This window comes from Phyllobates terribilis, unplaced genomic scaffold (genome assembly GCF_046119375.1).
Source record: "Phyllobates terribilis strain yellow unplaced genomic scaffold, ASM4611937v1 Scaffold_40__1_contigs__length_11209783, whole genome shotgun sequence".
NCBI lineage: Eukaryota > Metazoa > Chordata > Amphibia > Anura > Dendrobatidae > Phyllobates > Phyllobates terribilis.
The window spans coordinates 6,567,325-6,583,317 of NW_027362800.1; the positions used below are offsets into that span (position 1 = coordinate 6,567,325).

The following is a 15,993-nucleotide window of genomic DNA, read 5'->3' on the forward strand; positions in this document are numbered from 1 at the left end:
TGTTCCAGCAGAGGGAGACAACGTTTCAGAAAAGGCATTGTAGCAAACCAAAAAAGAAATTTTAAGCGCAGCAGAGTAACCAGCTCACATACCTGTTAGCTCAGGTGAGTTTAAAAGGCTGCTGTTGATAACAAGGGCATTTGCTAAATAGATGGTGTGTGTGCAACAATATACTGAAAGGTCAATTATATTGTGCAGCTTATCTCACCACCTGTAGTTATTTAGGTGAAAGCTCCAAAATGCTTGCCTAATATGTCTGTTTATCCAAAAGGAAGTATAGAGGGAGAGCTAGATAGATAGCATTGCATTACATTACATTACATGGCAATGCAATGCACAGTTGCTGAAGTTGAACCAAAATGAGCTTGTCATCTGGCTTCTGCAACTTTTAACATGAAAAATCCAATGAGGAGAAGAAAAGCAAAGCCAAAGAGTCCATCCCAAAATCCGACAAACAAGCAAAATGAACAAAAAGCATTGAATTCAATTCTTTCTGATTTTAGAAACTGCATTAAAGAAGGGGTGCACCGGTCCTGGAGATACTGCAATACCAGGTCAATGCGTGGAGTGGACAGAGCAAGCTCTTTTTCCATCTCCCTGTTCTAAAAATCCATTTAATATATGGTCCCCAGATAGGGGACGTATCAGATATTAAACTGATAAGAACAGATACTACACTTGATCTTAGCCAAAAGGCCGAGAAGCGATAACCAGAATTGGTTTCCGACTACGGTGCCACCCAAGGATTCTGAAAAGTCCATTTGTGGAGATGGCCACCTGGACTCCCGTTAAGAAGACATGCTGTCAACCTCTAGATCCCTCACATGCCTGCACTTTTCGGCTTGCTGCTGCTGCAATCCACGCGTTTTAGATCTGCATAACTCCACCTCTTTTAGCACAGTACCCTCAACCCCCGGCTGTTCCCACCCGCCTCAACACCGTTGGAAGGGAGGAGAACCAATTAAGGCGGGGGGGGGGGTGGAACGAGCAGCTGTCTACCCTTAGCAGGAGGGTTGCTGATTAATTACCTCTCCTGCTGCTGCTGCTGCTGGCTGTCCAGCAGCAGACTGAAGGTGGCTGCTGCTGTGCGCAGGTATATAAAGGCTCAGAGCCTATTATGACACGCGCAGCCAGCGTTCCATTGCCACATTCCGTCTACTGCAGGCGGGATACCTGGATGGCTGAATGTCACTGAGAAGCTCACAGAGACCGCCATAAGCAACAGTTTAAAAGAATGCCACAGACTAATCAACCAAACTTTTTGGGTTGGTTTCTCTTTTATAGTCTGCAGGCATTAAATGAAAGAAGTCAGTGTTCCAGCAGAGGGAGACAACGTTTCAGAAAAGGCATTGTAGCAAACCAAAAAAGAAATTTTAAGCGCAGCAGAGTAACCAGCTCACATACCTGTTAGCTCAGGTGAGTTTAAAAGGCTGCTGTTGATAACAAGGGCATTTGCTAAATAGATGGTGTGTGTGCAACAATATACTGAAAGGTCAATTATATTGTGCAGCTTATCTCACCACCTGTAGTTATTTAGGTGAAAGCTCCAAAATGCTTGCCTAATATGTCTGTTTATCCAAAAGGAAGTATAGAGGGAGATCTAGATAGATAGCATTGCATTACATTACATTACATGGCAATGCAATGCACAGTTGCTGAAGTTGAACCAAAATGAGCTTGTCATCTGGCTTCTGCAACTTTTAACATGAAAAATCCAATGAGGAGAAGAAAAGCAAAGCCAAAGAGTCCATCCCAAAATCCGACAAACAAGCAAAATGAACAAAAAGCATTGAATTCAATTCTTTCTGATTTTAGAAACTGCATTAAAGAAGGGGTGCACCGGTCCTGGAGATACTGCAATACCAGGTCAATGCGTGGAGTGGACAGAGCAAGCTCTTTTTCCATCTCCCTGTTCTAAAAATCCATTTAATATATGGTCCCCAGATAGGGGACGTATCAGATATTAAACTGATAAGAACAGATACTACACTTGATCTTAGCCAAAAGGCCGAGAAGCGATAACCAGAATTGGTTTCCGACTACGGTGCCACCCAAGGATTCTGAAAAGTCCATTTGTGGAGATGGCCACCTGGACTCCCGTTAAGAAGACATGCTGTCAACCTCTAGATCCCTCACATGCCTGCACTTTTCGGCTTGCTGCTGCTGCAATCCACGCGTTTTAGATCTGCATAACTCCACCTCTTTTAGCACAGTACCCTCAACCCCCGGCTGTTCCCACCCGCCTCAACACCGTTGGAAGGGAGGAGAACCAATTAAGGCGGGGGGGGGGGGGGTGGAACGAGCAGCTGTCTACCCTTAGCAGGAGGGTTGCTGATTAATTACCTCTCCTGCTGCTGCTGCTGCTGGCTGTCCAGCAGCAGACTGAAGGTGGCTGCTGCTGTGCGCAGGTATATAAAGGCTCAGAGCCTATTATGACACGCGCAGCCAGCGTTCCATTGCCACATTCCGTCTACTGCAGGCGGGATACCTGGATGGCTGAATGTCACTGAGAAGCTCACAGAGACCGCCATAAGCAACAGTTTAAAAGAATGCCACAGACTAATCAACCAAACTTTTTGGGTTGGTTTCTCTTTTATAGTCTGCAGGCATTAAATGAAAGAAGTCAGTGTTCCAGCAGAGGGAGACAACGTTTCAGAAAAGGCATTGTAGCAAACCAAAAAAGAAATTTTAAGCGCAGCAGAGTAACCAGCTCACATACCTGTTAGCTCAGGTGAGTTTAAAAGGCTGCTGTTGATAACAAGGGCATTTGCTAAATAGATGGTGTGTGTGCAACAATATACTGAAAGGTCAATTATATTGTGCAGCTTATCTCACCACCTGTAGTTATTTAGGTGAAAGCTCCAAAATGCTTGCCTAATATGTCTGTTTATCCAAAAGGAAGTATAGAGGGAGAGCTAGATAGATAGCATTGCATTACATTACATTACATGGCAATGCAATGCACAGTTGCTGAAGTTGAACCAAAATGAGCTTGTCATCTGGCTTCTGCAACTTTTAACATGAAAAATCCAATGAGGAGAAGAAAAGCAAAGCCAAAGAGTCCATCCCAAAATCCGACAAACAAGCAAAATGAACAAAAAGCATTGAATTCAATTCTTTCTGATTTTAGAAACTGCATTAAAGAAGGGGTGCACCAGTCCTGGAGATACTGCAATACCAGGTCAATGCGTGGAGTGGACAGAGCAAGCTCTTTTTCCATCTCCCTGTTCTAAAAATCCATTTAATATATGGTCCCCAGATAGGGGACGTATCAGATATTAAACTGATAAGAACAGATACTACACTTGATCTTAGCCAAAAGGCCGAGAAGCGATAACCAGAATTGGTTTCCGACTACGGTGCCACCCAAGGATTCTGAAAAGTCCATTTGTGGAGATGGCCACCTGGACTCCCGTTAAGAAGACATGCTGTCAACCTCTAGATCCCTCACATGCCTGCACTTTTCGGCTTGCTGCTGCTGCAATCCACGCGTTTTAGATCTGCATAACTCCACCTCTTTTAGCACAGTACCCTCAACCCCCGGCTGTTCCCACCCGCCTCAACACCGTTGGAAGGGAGGAGAACCAATTAAGGCGGGGGGGGGGGGGTGGAACGAGCAGCTGTCTACCCTTAGCAGGAGGGTTGCTGATTAATTACCTCTCCTGCTGCTGCTGCTGGCTGTCCAGCAGCAGACTGAAGGTGGCTGCTGCTGTGCGCAGGTATATAAAGGCTCAGAGCCTATTATGACACGCGCAGCCAGCGTTCCATTGCCGCATTCCGTCTACTGCAGGCGGGATACCTGGATGGCTGAATGTCACTGAGAAGCTCACAGAGACCGCCATAAGCAACAGTTTAAAAGAATGCCACAGACTAATCAACCAAACATTTTGGGTTGGTTTCTCTTTTATAGTCTGCAGGCATTAAATGAAAGAAGTCAGTGTTCCAGCAGAGGGAGACAACGTTTCAGAAAAGGCATTGTAGCAAACCAAAAAAGAAATTTTAAGCGCAGCAGAGTAACCAGCTCACATACCTGTTAGCTCAGGTGAGTTTAAAAGGCTACTGTTGATAACAAGGGTATTTGCTAAATAGATGGTGTGTGTGCAACAATATACTGAAAGGTCAATTATATTGTGCAGCTTATCTCACCACCTGTAGTTATTTAGGTGAAAGCTCCAAAATGCTTGCCTAATATGTCTGTTTATCCAAAAGGAAGTATAGAGGGAGAGCTAGATAGATAGCATTGCATTACATTACATTACATGGCAATGCAATGCACAGTTGCTGAAGTTGAACCAAAATGAGCTTGTCATCTGGCTTCTGCAACTTTTAACATGAAAAATCCAATGAGGAGAAGAAAAGCAAAGCCAAAGAGTCCATCCCAAAATCCGACAAACAAGCAAAATGAACAAAAAGCATTGAATTCAATTCTTTCTGATTTTAGAAACTGCATTAAAGAAGGGGTGCACCGGTCCTGGAGATACTGCAATACCAGGTCAATGCGTGGAGTGGACAGAGCAAGCTCTTTTTCCATCTCCCTGTTCTAAAAATCCATTTAATATATGGTCCCCAGATAGGGGACGTATCAGATATTAAACTGATAAGAACAGATACTACACTTGATCTTAGCCAAAAGGCCGAGAAGCGATAACCAGAATTGGTTTCCGACTACGGTGCCACCCAAGGATTCTGAAAAGTCCATTTGTGGAGATGGCCACCTGGACTCCCGTTAAGAAGACATGCTGTCAACCTCTAGATCCCTCACATGCCTGCACTTTTCGGCTTGCTGCTGCTGCAATCCACGCGTTTTAGATCTGCATAACTCCACCTCTTTTAGCACAGTACCCTCAACCCCCGGCTGTTCCCACCCGCCTCAACACCGTTGGAAGGGAGGAGAACCAATTAAGGCGGGGGGGGGTGGAACGAGCAGCTGTCTACCCTTAGCAGGAGGGTTGCTGATTAATTACCTCTCCTGCTGCTGCTGCTGCTGGCTGTCCAGCAGCAGACTGAAGGTGGCTGCTGCTGTGCGCAGGTATATAAAGGCTCAGAGCCTATTATGACACGCGCAGCCAGCGTTCCATTGCCACATTCCGTCTACTGCAGGCGGGATACCTGGATGGCTGAATGTCACTGAGAAGCTCACAGAGACCGCCATAAGCAACAGTTTAAAAGAATGCCACAGACTAATCAACCAAACTTTTTGGGTTGGTTTCTCTTTTATAGTCTGCAGGCATTAAATGAAAGAAGTCAGTGTTCCAGCAGTGGGAGACAACGTTTCAGAAAAGGCATTGTAGCAAACCAAAAAAGAAATTTTAAGCGCAGCAGAGTAACCAGCTCACATACCTGTTAGCTCAGGTGAGTTTAAAAGGCTGCTGTTGATAACAAGGGCATTTGCTAAATAGATGGTGTGTGTGCAACAATATACTGAAAGGTCAATTATATTGTGCAGCTTATCTCACCACCTGTAGTTATTTAGGTGAAAGCTCCAAAATGCTTGCCTAATATGTCTGTTTATCCAAAAGGAAGTATAGAGGGAGAGCTAGATAGATAGCATTGCATTACATTACATTACATGGCAATGCAATGCACAGTTGCTGAAGTTGAACCAAAATGAGCTTGTCATCTGGCTTCTGCAACTTTTAACATGAAAAATCCAATGAGGAGAAGAAAAGCAAAGCCAAAGAGTCCATCCCAAAATCCGACAAACAAGCAAAATGAACAAAAAGCATTGAATTCAATTCTTTCTGATTTTAGAAACTGCATTAAAGAAGGGGTGCACCGGTCCTGGAGATACTGCAATACCAGGTCAATGCGTGGAGTGGACAGAGCAAGCTCTTTTTCCATCTCCCTGTTCTAAAAATCCATTTAATATATGGTCCCCAGATAGGGGACGTATCAGATATTAAACTGATAAGAACAGATACTACACTTGATCTTAGCCAAAAGGCCGAGAAGCGATAACCAGAATTGGTTTCCGACTACGGTGCCACCCAAGGATTCTGAAAAGTCCATTTGTGGAGATGGCCACCTGGACTCCCGTTAAGAAGACATGCTGTCATCCTCTAGATCCCTCACATGCCTGCACTTTTCGGCTTGCTGCTGCTGCAATCCACGCGTTTTAGATCTGCATAACTCCACCTCTTTTAGCACAGTACCCTCAACCCCCGGCTGTTCCCACCCGCCTCAACACCGTTGGAAGGGAGGAGAACCAATTAAGGCGGGGGGGGGGTGGAACGAGCAGCTGTCTACCCTTAGCAGGAGGGTTGCTGATTAATTACCTCTCCTGCTGCTGCTGCTGCTGGCTGTCCAGCAGCAGACTGAAGGTGGCTGCTGCTGTGCGCAGGTATATAAAGGCTCAGAGCCTATTATGACACGCGCAGCCAGCGTTCCATTGCCACATTCCGTCTACTGCAGGCGGGATACCTGGATGGCTGAATGTCACTGAGAAGCTCACAGAGACCGCCATAAGCAACAGTTTAAAAGAATGCCACAGACTAATCAACCAAACTTTTTGGGTTGGTTTCTCTTTTATAGTCTGCAGGCATTAAATGAAAGAAGTCAGTGTTCCAGCAGAGGGAGACAACGTTTCAGAAAAGGCATTGTAGCAAACCAAAAAAGAAATTTTAAGCGCAGCAGAGTAACCAGCTCACATACCTGTTAGCTCAGGTGAGTTTAAAAGGCTGCTGTTGATAACAAGGGCATTTGCTAAATAGATGGTGTGTGTGCAACAATATACTGAAAGGTCAATTATATTGTGCAGCTTATCTCACCACCTGTAGTTATTTAGGTGAAAGCTCCAAAATGCTTGCCTAATATGTCTGTTTATCCAAAAGGAAGTATAGAGGGAGAGCTAGATAGATAGCATTGCATTACATTACATTACATGGCAATGCAATGCACAGTTGCTGAAGTTGAACCAAAATGAGCTTGTCATCTGGCTTCTGCAACTTTTAACATGAAAAATCCAATGAGGAGAAGAAAAGCAAAGCCAAAGAGTCCATCCCAAAATCCGACAAACAAGCAAAATGAACAAAAAGCATTGAATTCAATTCTTTCTGATTTTAGAAACTGCATTAAAGAAGGGGTGCACCGGTCCTGGAGATACTGCAATACCAGGTCAATGCGTGGAGTGGACAGAGCAAGCTCTTTTTCCATCTCCCTGTTCTAAAAATCCATTTAATATATGGTCCCCAGATAGGGGACGTATCAGATATTAAACTGATAAGAACAGATACTACACTTGATCTTAGCCAAAAGGCCGAGAAGCGATAACCAGAATTTGTTTCCGACTACGGTGCCACCCAAGGATTCTGAAAAGTCCATTTGTGGAGATGGCCACCTGGACTCCCGTTAAGAAGACATGCTGTCAACCTCTAGATCCCTCACATGCCTGCACTTTTCGGCTTGCTGCTGCTGCAATCCACGCGTTTTAGATCTGCATAACTCCACCTCTTTTAGCACAGTACCCTCAACCTCCGGCTGTTCCCACCCGCCTCAACACCGTTGGAAGGGAGGAGAACCAATTAAGGCGGGGGGGGGGGGGGTGGAACGAGCAGCTGTCTACCCTTAGCAGGAGGGTTGCTGATTAATTACCTCTCCTGCTGCTGCTGCTGCTGGCTGTCCAGCAGCAGACTGAAGGTGGCTGCTGCTGTGCGCAGGTATATAAAGGCTCAGAGCCTATTATGACACGCGCAGCCAGCGTTCCATTGCCACATTCCGTCTACTGCAGGCGGGATACCTGGATGGCTGAATGTCACTGAGAAGCTCACAGAGACCGCCATAAGCAACAGTTTAAAAGAATGCCACAGACTAATCAACCAAACTTTTTGGGTTGGTTTCTCTTTTATAGTCTGCAGGCATTAAATGAAAGAAGTCAGTGTTCCAGCAGAGGGAGACAACGTTTCAGAAAAGGCATTGTAGCAAACCAAAAAAGAAATTTTAAGCGCAGCAGAGTAACCAGCTCACATACCTGTTAGCTCAGGTGAGTTTAAAAGGCTGCTGTTGATAACAAGGGCATTTGCTAAATAGATGGTGTGTGTGCAACAATATACTGAAAGGTCAATTATATTGTGCAGCTTATCTCACCACCTGTAGTTATTTAGGTGAAAGCTCCAAAATGCTTGCCTAATATGTCTGTTTATCCAAAAGGAAGTATAGAGGGAGAGCTAGATAGATAGCATTGCATTACATTACATTACATGGCAATGCAATGCACAATTGCTGAAGTTGAACCAAAATGAGCTTGTCATCTGGCTTCTGCAACTTTTAACATGAAAAATCCAATGAGGAGAAGAAAAGCAAAGCCAAAGAGTCCATCCCAAAATCCGACAAACAAGCAAAATGAACAAAAAGCATTGAATTCAATTCTTTCTGATTTTAGAAACTGCATTAAAGAAGGGGTGCACCGGTCCTGGAGATACTGCAATACCAGGTCAATGCGTGGAGTGGACAGAGCAAGCTCTTTTTCCATCTCCCTGTTCTAAAAATCCATTTAATATATGGTCCCCAGATAGGGGACGTATCAGATATTAAACTGATAAGAACAGATACTACACTTGATCTTAGCCAAAAGGCCGAGAAGCGATAACCAGAATTGGTTTCCGACTACGGTGCCACCCAAGGATTCTGAAAAGTCCATTTGTGGAGATGGCCACCTGGACTCCCGTTAAGAAGACATGCTGTCAACCTCTAGATCCCTCACATGCCTGCACTTTTCGGCTTGCTGCTGCTGCAATCCACGCGTTTTAGATCTGCATAACTCCACCTCTTTTAGCACAGTACCCTCAACCCCCGGCTGTTCCCACCCGCCTCAACACCGTTGGAAGGGAGGAGAACCAATTAAGGCGGGGGGGGGGGGTGGAACGAGCAGCTGTCTACCCTTAGCAGGAGGGTTGCTGATTAATTACCTCTCCTGCTGCTGCTGCTCCTGGCTGTCCAGCAGCAGACTGAAGGTGGCTGCTGCTGTGCGCAGGTATATAAAGGCTCAGAGCCTATTATGACACGCGCAGCCAGCGTTCCATTGCCACATTCCGTCTACTGCAGGCGGGATACCTGGATGGCTGAATGTCACTGAGAAGCTCACAGAGACCGACATAAGCAACAGTTTAAAAGAATGCCACAGACTAATCAGCCAAACTTTTTGGGTTGGTTTCTCTTTTATAGTCTGCAGGCATTAAATGAAAGAAGTCAGTGTTCCAGCAGAGGGAGACAACGTTTCAGAAAAGGCATTGTAGCAAACCAAAAAAGAAATTTTAAGCGCAGCAGAGTAACCAGCTCACATACCTGTTAGCTCAGGTGAGTTTAAAAGGCTGCTGTTGATAACAAGGGCATTTGCTAAATAGATGGTGTGTGTGCAACAATATACTGAAAGGTCAATTATATTGTGCAGCTTATCTCACCACCTGTAGTTATTTAGGTGAAAGCTCCAAAATGCTTGCCTAATATGTCTGTTTATCCAAAAGGAAGTATAGAGGGAGAGCTAGATAGATAGCATTGCATTACATTACATTACATGGCAATGCAATGCACAGTTGCTGAAGTTGAACCAAAATGAGCTTGTCATCTGGCTTCTGCAACTTTTAACATGAAAAATCCAATGAGGAGAAGAAAAGCAAAGCCAAAGAGTCCATCCCAAAATCCGACAAACAAGCAAAATGAACAAAAAGCATTGAATTCAATTCTTTCTGATTTTAGAAACTGCATTAAAGAAGGGGTGCACCGGTCCTGGAGATACTGCAATACCAGGTCAATGCGTGGAGTGGACAGAGCAAGCTCTTTTTCCATCTCCCTGTTCTAAAAATCCATTTAATATATGGTCCCCAGATAGGGGACGTATCAGATATTAAACTGATAAGAACAGATACTACACTTGATCTTAGCCAAAAGGCCGAGAAGCGATAACCAGAATTGGTTTCCGACTACGGTGCCACCCAAGGATTCTGAAAAGTCCATTTGTGGAGATGGCCACCTGGACTCCCGTTAAGAAGACATGCTGTCAACCTCTAGATCCCTCACATGCCTGCACTTTTCGGCTTGCTGCTGCTGCAATCCACGCGTTTTAGATCTGCATAACTCCACCTCTTATAGCACAGTACCCTCAACCCCCGGCTGTTCCCACCCGCCTCAACACCGTTGGAAGGGAGGAGAACCAATTAAGGCGGGGGGGGGGTGGAACGAGCAGCTGTCTACCCTTAGCAGGAGGGTTGCTGATTAATTACCTCTCCTGCTGCTGCTGCTGCTGGCTGTCCAGCAGCAGACTGAAGGTGGCTGCTGCTGTGCGCAGGTATATAAAGGCTCAGAGCCTATTATGACACGCGCAGCCAGCGTTCCATTGCCACATTCCGTCTACTGCAGGCGGGATACCTGGATGGCTGAATGTCACTGAGAAGCTCACAGAGACCGCCATAAGCAACAGTTTAAAAGAATGCCACAGACTAATCAACCAAACTTTTTGGGTTGGTTTCTCTTTTATAGTCTGCAGGCATTAAATGAAAGAAGTCAGTGTTCCAGCAGAGGGAGACAACGTTTCAGAAAAGGCATTGTAGCAAACCAAAAAAGAAATTTTAAGCGCAGCAGAGTAACCAGCTCACATACCTGTTAGCTCAGGTGAGTTTAAAAGGCTGCTGTTGATAACAAGGGCATTTGCTAAATAGATGGTGTGTGTGCAACAATATACTGAAAGGTCAATTATATTGTGCAGCTTATCTCACCACCTGTAGTTATTGAGGTGAAAGCTCCAAAATGCTTGCCTAATATGTCTGTTTATCCAAAAGGAAGTATAGAGGGAGAGCTAGATAGATAGCATTGCATTACATTACATTACATGGCAATGCAATGCACAGTTGCTGAAGTTGAACCAAAATGAGCTTGTCATCTGGCTTCTGCAACTTTTAACATGAAAAATCCAATGAGGAGAAGAAAAGCAAAGCCAAAGAGTCCATCCCAAAATCCGACAAACAAGCAAAATGAACAAAAAGCATTGAATTCAATTCTTTCTGATTTTAGAAACTGCATTAAAGAAGGGGTGCACCGGTCCTGGAGATACTGCAATACCAGGTCAATGCGTGGAGTGGACAGAGCAAGCTCTTTTTCCATCTCCCTGTTCTAAAAATCCATTTAATATATGGTCCCCAGATAGGGGACGTATCAGATATTAAACTGATAAGAACAGATACTACACTTGATCTTAGCCAAAAGGCCGAGAAGCGATAACCAGAATTGGTTTCCGACTACGGTGCCACCCAAGGATTCTGAAAAGTCCATTTGTGGAGATGGCCACCTGGACTCCCGTTAAGAAGACATGCTGTCAACCTCTAGATCCCTCACATGCCTGCACTTTTCGGCTTGCTGCTGCTGCAATCCACGCGTTTTAGATCTGCATAACTCCACCTCTTTTAGCACAGTACCCTCAACCCCCGGCTGTTCCCACCCGCCTCAACACCGTTGGAAGGGAGGAGAACCAATTAAGGCGGGGGGGGGGGTGGAACGAGCAGCTGTCTACCCTTAGCAGGAGGGTTGCTGATTAATTACCTCTCCTGCTGCTGCTGCTGCTGGCTGTCCAGCAGCAGACTGAAGGTGGCTGCTGCTGTGCGCAGGTATATAAAGGCTCAGAGCCTATTATGACACGCGCAGCCAGCGTTCCATTGCCACATTCCGTCTACTGCAGGCGGGATACCTGGATGGCTGAATGTCACTGAGAAGCTCACAGAGACCGCCATAAGCAACAGTTTAAAAGAATGCCACAGACTAATCAACCAAACTTTTTGGGTTGGTTTCTCTTTTATAGTCTGCAGGCATTAAATGAAAGAAGTCAGTGTTCCAGCAGAGGGAGACAACGTTTCAGAAAAGGCATTGTAGCAAACCAAAAAAGAAATTTTAAGCGCAGCAGAGTAACCAGCTCACATACCTGTTAGCTCAGGTGAGTTTAAAAGGCTGCTGTTGATAACAAGGGCATTTGCTAAATAGATGGTGTGTGTGCAACAATATACTGAAAGGTCAATTATATTGTGCAGCTTATCTCACCACCTGTAGTTATTTAGGTGAAAGCTCCAAAATGCTTGCCTAATATGTCTGTTTATCCAAAAGGAAGTATAGAGGGAGAGCTAGATAGATGGCATTGCATTACATTACATTACATGGCAATGCAATGCACAGTTGCTGAAGTTGAACCAAAATGAGCTTGTCATCTGGCTTCTGCAACTTTTAGCATGAAAAATCCAATGAGGAGAAGAAAAGCAAAGCCAAAGAGTCCATCCCAAAATCCGACAAACAAGCAAAATGAACAAAAAGCATTGAATTCAATTCTTTCTGATTTTAGAAACTGCATTAAAGAAGGGGTGCACCGGTCCTGGAGATACTGCAATACCAGGTCAATGCGTGGAGTGGACAGAGCAAGCTCTTTTTCCATCTCCCTGTTCTAAAAATCCATTTAATATATGGTCCCCAGATAGGGGACGTATCAGATATTAAACTGATAAGAACAGATACTACACTTGATCTTAGCCAAAAGGCCGAGAAGCGATAACCAGAATTGGTTTCCGACTACGGTGCCACCCAAGGATTCTGAAAAGTCCATTTGTGGAGATGGCCACCTGGACTCCCGTTAAGAAGACATGCTGTCAACCTCTAGATCCCTCACATGCCTGCACTTTTCGGCTTGCTGCTGCTGCAATCAACGCGTTTTAGATCTGCATAACTCCACCTCTTTTAGCACAGTACCCTCAACCCCCGGCTGTTCCCACCCGCCTCAACACCGTTGGAAGGGAGGAGTACCAATTAAGGCGGGGGGGGGTGGAACGAGCAGCTGTCTACCCTTAGCAGGAGGGTTGCTGATTAATTACCTCTCCTGCTGCTGCTGCTGCTGGCTGTCCAGCAGCAGACTGAAGGTGGCTGCTGCTGTGCGCATGTATATAAAGGCTCAGAGCCTATTATGACACGCGCAGCCAGCGTTCCATTGCCACATTCCGTCTACTGCAGGCGGGATACCTGGATGGCTGAATGTCACTGAGAAGCTCACAGAGACCGCCATAAGCAACAGTTTAAAAGAATGCCATAGACTAATCAACCAAACTTTTTGGGTTGGTTTCTCTTTTATAGTCTGCAGGCATTAAATGAAAGAAGTCAGTGTTCCAGCAGAGGGAGACAACGTTTCAGAAAAGGCATTGTAGCAAACCAAAAAAGAAATTTTAAGCGCAGCAGAGTAACCAGCTCACATACCTGTTAGCTCAGGTGAGTTTAAAAGGCTGCTGTTGATAACAAGGGCATTTGCTAAATAGATGGTGTGTGTGCAACAATATACTGAAAGGTCAATTATATTGTGCAGCTTATCTCACCACCTGTAGTTATTTAGGTGAAAGCTCCAAAATGCTTGCCTAATATGTCTGTTTATCCAAAAGGAAGTATAGAGGGAGAGCTAGATAGATAGCATTGCATTACATTACATTACATGGCAATGCAATGCACAGTTGCTGAAGTTGAACCAAAATGAGCTTGTCATCTGGCTTCTGCAACTTTTAACATGAAAAATCCAATGAGGAGAAGAAAAGCAAAGCCAAAGAGTCCATCCCAAAATCCAACAAACAAGCAAAATGAACAAAAAGCATTGAATTCAATTCTTTCTGATTTTAGAAACTGCATTAAAGAAGGGGTGCACCGGTCCTGGAGATACTGCAATACCAGGTCAATGCGTGGAGTGGACAGAGCAAGCTCTTTTTCCATCTCCCTGTTCTAAAAATCCATTTAATATATGGTCCCCAGATAGGGGACGTATCAGATATTAAACTGATAAGAACAGATACTACACTTGATCTTAGCCAAAAGGCCGAGAAGCGATAACCAGAATTGGTTTCCGACTACGGTGCCACCCAAGGATTCTGAAAAGTCCATTTGTGGAGATGGCCACCTGGACTCCCGTTAAGAAGACATGCTGTCAACCTCTAGATCCCTCACATGCCTGCACTTTTCGGCTTGCTGCTGCTGCAATCCACGCGTTTTAGATCTGCATAACTCCACCTCTTTTAGCACAGTACCCTCAACCCCCGGCTGTTCCCACCCGCCTCAACACCGTTGGAAGGGAGGAGAACCAATTAAGGCGGGGGGGGGGTGGAACGAGCAGCTGTCTACCCTTAGCAGGAGGGTTGCTGATTAATTACCTCTCCTGCTGCTGCTGCTGCTGGCTGTCCAGCAGCAGACTGAAGGTGGCTGCTGCTGTGCGCAGGTATATAAAGGCTCAGAGCCTATTATGACACGCGCAGCCAGCGTTCCATTGCCACATTCCGTCTACTGCAGGCGGGATACCTGGATGGCTGAATGTCACTGAGAAGCTCACAGAGACCGCCATAAGCAACAGTTTAAAAGAATGACACAGACTAATCAACCAAACTTTTTGGGTTGGTTTCTCTTTTATAGTCTGCAGGCATTAAATGAAAGAAGTCAGTGTTCCAGCAGAGGGAGACAACGTTTCAGAAAAGGCATTGTAGCAAACCAAAAAAGAAATTTTAAGCGCAGCAGAGTAACCAGCTCACATACCTGTTAGCTCAGGTGAGTTTAAAAGGCTGCTGTTGATAACAAGGGCATTTGCTAAATAGATGGTGTGTGTGCAACAATATACTGAAAGGTCAATTATATTGTGCAGCTTATCTCACCACCTGTAGTTATTTAGGTGAAAGCTCCAAAATGCTTGCCTAATATGTCTGTTTATCCAAAAGGAAGTATAGAGGGAGAGCTAGATAGATAGCATTGCATTACATTACATTACATGGCAATGCAATGCACAGTTGCTGCAGTTGAACCAAAATGAGCTTGTCATCTGGCTTCTGCAACTTTTAACATGAAAAATCCAATGAGGAGAAGAAAAGCAAAGCCAAAGAGTCCATCCCAAAATCCGACAAACAAGCAAAATGAACAAAAAGCATTGAATTCAATTCTTTCTGATTTTAGAAACTGCATTAAAGAAGGGGTGCACCGGTCCTGGAGATACTGCAATACCAGGTCAATGCGTGGAGTGGACAGAGCAAGCTCTTTTTCCATCTCCCTGTTCTAAAAATCCATTTAATATATGTTCCCCAGATAGGGGACGTATCAGATATTAAACTGATAAGAACAGAATTTTTTTTTTTTTATTGAATATATCTTTTATTAGCACAAAAAAATAAGTTAACAGACAGTGTACAGTGCCGCAGCCCAGTACACACAGAATTCTACATCATATTTACATAGCATGAGGATACGACGCACTAACTAGACACATCACACCCCTATGCTACACAAAACACTCAATCTGAAAGAAAAAGCATGTCAATCAATACAGTACGACGAACCGTGAAAAGGGATGGGGATTGGGAAAAAGGGGATGGGGAGGGGAAAATCACAGGCCCGAAGCTTTATTGAAAGACAAGACACATAAGGGGAGAGGGGGAGGAGGGGTTTAGTCCTCATCCTCGTCCTCCGTACTGTCCACGATGGAATAGTCTCTGAGCAGGCTGTGGATCAGCCTGCGGCAGTCCTGGATGGACATCCTCTCCCTCCTCAAGATGAGCCGGTTCCTGGCGACCCAAACGGCATCCTTGAAGCAGTTCATAAGGCGCCAAGCCTCCTGGATGGCTCCGACGGTATGAACCCCAGGGAAGAGTCCGTAAAACACAGAATGGTGCGATAGGCTCGCCCTGGGGACAGAGTTCCTCAGGTCGTCCTCAAGGGCAGTCAACAGGCGCTGTGCAAATCCGCAGTCCCAAAAAGTGTGCAAAGATGTTTCCTCCACGAAGGGGCATCTTTGGCAGTACCGGGTCTTGCACAGGTTCCGGGCATGCATGAATGACCGGACGGGCAGTCCGCCCTGAATCGCCATCCACGACAAGTCCTTGTGCCCGTTGGTCAGCCTGTCAGACGACACATTTGTCCACACAGTCTCCAGCGTGTCCTGGTGAAGTCCTGTGATGTTCTCCACGTCATCCTTGGCTCTGATGAGCTTGTGGATAGTTTTGGGCTTCCACAAGTCGG

At 45.2% G+C, this 15,993-nt stretch overlaps 11 non-coding genes and 1 pseudogene across 11 annotated transcripts; all 12 read right to left on the reverse strand.

Moving 5' to 3' along the window:
• Nucleotides 1-517: 517 nt before the first annotated feature.
• Nucleotides 518-708, reverse strand: LOC141188662 (U2 spliceosomal RNA). Its single transcript, XR_012262745.1, has one exon. It is a non-coding gene; the product is annotated as a U2 spliceosomal RNA (small nuclear RNA).
• Nucleotides 709-1,829: 1,121 nt separating this feature from the next.
• On the reverse strand, nt 1,830-2,020 carry LOC141188663 (U2 spliceosomal RNA). Its single transcript, XR_012262746.1, has one exon. It is a non-coding gene; the product is annotated as a U2 spliceosomal RNA (small nuclear RNA).
• Nucleotides 2,021-3,144: 1,124 nt separating this feature from the next.
• On the reverse strand, nt 3,145-3,335 carry LOC141184244 (U2 spliceosomal RNA). The gene has a single exon (XR_012259018.1). It is a non-coding gene; the product is annotated as a U2 spliceosomal RNA (small nuclear RNA).
• A 1,120-nt stretch (nt 3,336-4,455) lies between these two features.
• LOC141188664 (U2 spliceosomal RNA) lies at nt 4,456-4,646 on the reverse strand. The gene has a single exon (XR_012262747.1). It is a non-coding gene; the product is annotated as a U2 spliceosomal RNA (small nuclear RNA).
• Nucleotides 4,647-5,765: 1,119 nt separating this feature from the next.
• On the reverse strand, nt 5,766-5,956 carry LOC141188665 (U2 spliceosomal RNA). Its single transcript, XR_012262748.1, has one exon. It is a non-coding gene; the product is annotated as a U2 spliceosomal RNA (small nuclear RNA).
• Nucleotides 5,957-7,076: 1,120 nt separating this feature from the next.
• On the reverse strand, nt 7,077-7,267 carry LOC141188666 (U2 spliceosomal RNA). The gene has a single exon (XR_012262749.1). It is a non-coding gene; the product is annotated as a U2 spliceosomal RNA (small nuclear RNA).
• A 1,124-nt stretch (nt 7,268-8,391) lies between these two features.
• Nucleotides 8,392-8,582, reverse strand: LOC141188667 (U2 spliceosomal RNA). The gene has a single exon (XR_012262750.1). It is a non-coding gene; the product is annotated as a U2 spliceosomal RNA (small nuclear RNA).
• Nucleotides 8,583-9,704: 1,122 nt separating this feature from the next.
• Nucleotides 9,705-9,895, reverse strand: LOC141188669 (U2 spliceosomal RNA). The gene has a single exon (XR_012262753.1). It is a non-coding gene; the product is annotated as a U2 spliceosomal RNA (small nuclear RNA).
• Nucleotides 9,896-11,015: 1,120 nt separating this feature from the next.
• LOC141188670 (U2 spliceosomal RNA) lies at nt 11,016-11,206 on the reverse strand. Its single transcript, XR_012262754.1, has one exon. It is a non-coding gene; the product is annotated as a U2 spliceosomal RNA (small nuclear RNA).
• Nucleotides 11,207-12,327: 1,121 nt separating this feature from the next.
• On the reverse strand, nt 12,328-12,518 carry LOC141188671 (U2 spliceosomal RNA). Its single transcript, XR_012262755.1, has one exon. It is a non-coding gene; the product is annotated as a U2 spliceosomal RNA (small nuclear RNA).
• A 1,119-nt stretch (nt 12,519-13,637) lies between these two features.
• Nucleotides 13,638-13,828, reverse strand: LOC141188672 (U2 spliceosomal RNA). The gene has a single exon (XR_012262756.1). It is a non-coding gene; the product is annotated as a U2 spliceosomal RNA (small nuclear RNA).
• A 1,120-nt stretch (nt 13,829-14,948) lies between these two features.
• Nucleotides 14,949-15,149, reverse strand: LOC141185992 (U2 spliceosomal RNA; annotated as a pseudogene).
• Between the last annotated feature and the right edge of the window lie 844 nt (nt 15,150-15,993).